Here is a 2,468-nt window from a genome sequence, read left to right as displayed (position 1 = left end):
GGGGGAGAAAGACACGGACATGATAGCGGTCTTCAAATACTTGAAAGACTGACATAAAAAAAGATGGAGAAAAGTTGCCACAGAGAGCAGGCCAAGAGACAATGAGTTCAAACTATAGCATAGCAGATTTAGATTAAATCTCAGGAAAAACTTCCTAACTGTAAGAACAGTAGGACAATGGAACAGATGGCCTAGGGAAATCATGGAATCTCCTTCACTGGAGGTTTTCAAAAGGAGGCAGGATAGCTATCTGTGTTGGGTGGTTAAACCAGTGTCTCTCAACCTTTCCAGACTACTGTATCCCTTTCAGGAATCTGGGGGTATGCAGAGGTCTTCCAGGGGGTACATCAACTCATCTAGATATTTGCTTAGTTTTACAACATGCTACATAAAAAGCACTAGAAAAGTCAGTACAAACTAAAATTTCATACAATGACCTGTTTATACTGCTCTGTATACTATACACTGAAATGTAAGTATGATATTTATATTCCAATTGATTTATTTTATAATTGTATGGTTAAAAAATGAGAAAGGAAGCAATTTTTTCAGTAACAGTGTGCTGTGACACTTTTGTATTTTTAGGTCTGATTTTGTAAGCAAGTAGTTTAAGTGAGGTGAAACTTGAGCATACGCAAGACAAATCAGCCTCCTAAAAGGGTACAGTAGTCTGGAAAGGTAGAGAGCCACTGGACTAGAGCTCAGGTATCACTTTCAGTCAGGCTGGTAACCCACCTCCTTTGCAGTAAGGACACAGGCTAAACCACTCGAGTGTGATAGTCTTTCAGTGCTTTCCCACAATTCCCCCTATGTGCCTAGAAGGACAGATATTCTCTCATAATTCACTGCTAAAGAATTTATAGAGCGCTGCAGCACTAAACACCGTGGAGCCCCAGAAGTCTTAGCACCAAACACGAGTGAGTGCAGCACTAGTGTGGACACAGTAAAGTGGAGTATTGCCATTTACACCCAGACTAAGCCAACCCGGGCGCTTATACCTGAGCTAGGCCATCCCGGATGCCAGTCACCCAAGTTAACTCTGCAATGAAGACATACCCCTAGGTGAAGTGATTTACCCACTTCATTGACAGCACCAGGATTAGGACACAGATGCCCAGACTCCCAGTCCCCTGCTCAAGCCGCTAGACTCACGCTCCCTCTCTAGTGCCAAAATCAGACAGATTTAAATGAAATGACTCAGTGCCATTGAAGTCTACCCAGTTAACCTACTCTACAGTATGGCAAGGGCCATTGCCTAAATGACTCCTGCTGCTCCCAACTGTTCAACTTTGCAATCACAGTCTTTGGAGGTGAACTATTTTAAAGCAAAAGCATGACTCAAGAAGAGCAAGGAAGTCCCAGTCAGGTAGCTTTTCTCTCCATGAATGACACTGCTTGCTGTGACAGTGTTCGACTCATTGTTGCAGTGCCTCCTGATGGTCGTCTCAGGGAATTAGCATTTCCAGCCTCCGGAGAGCCCTCTGCAGGCCGGTGTCCCACTGCCGCTGCCCTCTGTGTCCCTCCCAGGACCTGGTGCCCCTTGTCTTTGGGGTGCTGCCCCCTGGCAATACCCCCACAGTCTCAGGGTCTCCCCACCCAGGGGAACCCCCAACCCTCTCTACCCACCTCGCCTCAGTCATGGGCTACTGCCAGTCACCATCTAGCCCCCATTCACTGGGGCAGACTGCAGTGTAAAAGACACTCATCATATGCAAGGGGGGTTTACACCTGCTGCCTCTGCCTACCCATGGGCTGCCCCCTGCAACCCCAGTACCTAATTGGCCTTCCACTAGGCCGCAGCCTGGGGGGTTTCCAGGCCGGAGCTCCCCAGCTCCCTTGGCGTTCCCCCAGCCCTCTTATAAGGGCCAGCTGGGCCCTGATTAAGCCAGCCTTGGCCTGATTGGGGCGTGGCCCCCAGCTGAGGCTGTTTTCCCCAATCAGCCCCACTTTTCCTTCCCTGCCACAGTCCTATCCCCAGACTGCTTTAAGCCTTTTAAGGCAGGAGCGGGTGACCAGCCCGCTATATTTGCATTTTGATACAGCATAACATCATGCATCTCACAGGACACAGAAAAAAAGCACTTCGCCAATCTACTGTAGGCAAAGCAGGGGCTCGCTAGATGCAGCACAATATTTAACCCTTTCTCTAATGCTTTACCTCGTGCTGCTCTCAGTTTACATGAGCCAAATTCAACCTTCGTTTACACCAATTAGGAGTCAGTGAGTTACACATAGGTGTAGTTAAGGGTGCATGAGACAGATTCAGATCTGAAACACCTAACCAGGTGAGGTTCATGTTTCAGTAGGAAAGTTTTGCACAACTCTAGTTGTGGAAGCTGCTGATGCAGAGAAAAGCTGAAAGGGGGTGGGGGGAGGGCTGTTCCATTTATAATGGGGATAAGGGCACTTCCCTATCTCCCCAGGGTGCAGTGGGGATACATAAATTAAAGATTGTGAGGCAGATGCTA

Source organism: Trachemys scripta, chromosome 1 (genome assembly GCF_013100865.1).
Source record: "Trachemys scripta elegans isolate TJP31775 chromosome 1, CAS_Tse_1.0, whole genome shotgun sequence".
In the NCBI taxonomy this organism is placed as follows: domain Eukaryota; kingdom Metazoa; phylum Chordata; order Testudines; family Emydidae; genus Trachemys; species Trachemys scripta.
Note: the sequence above shows the minus strand (reverse complement) of the source record.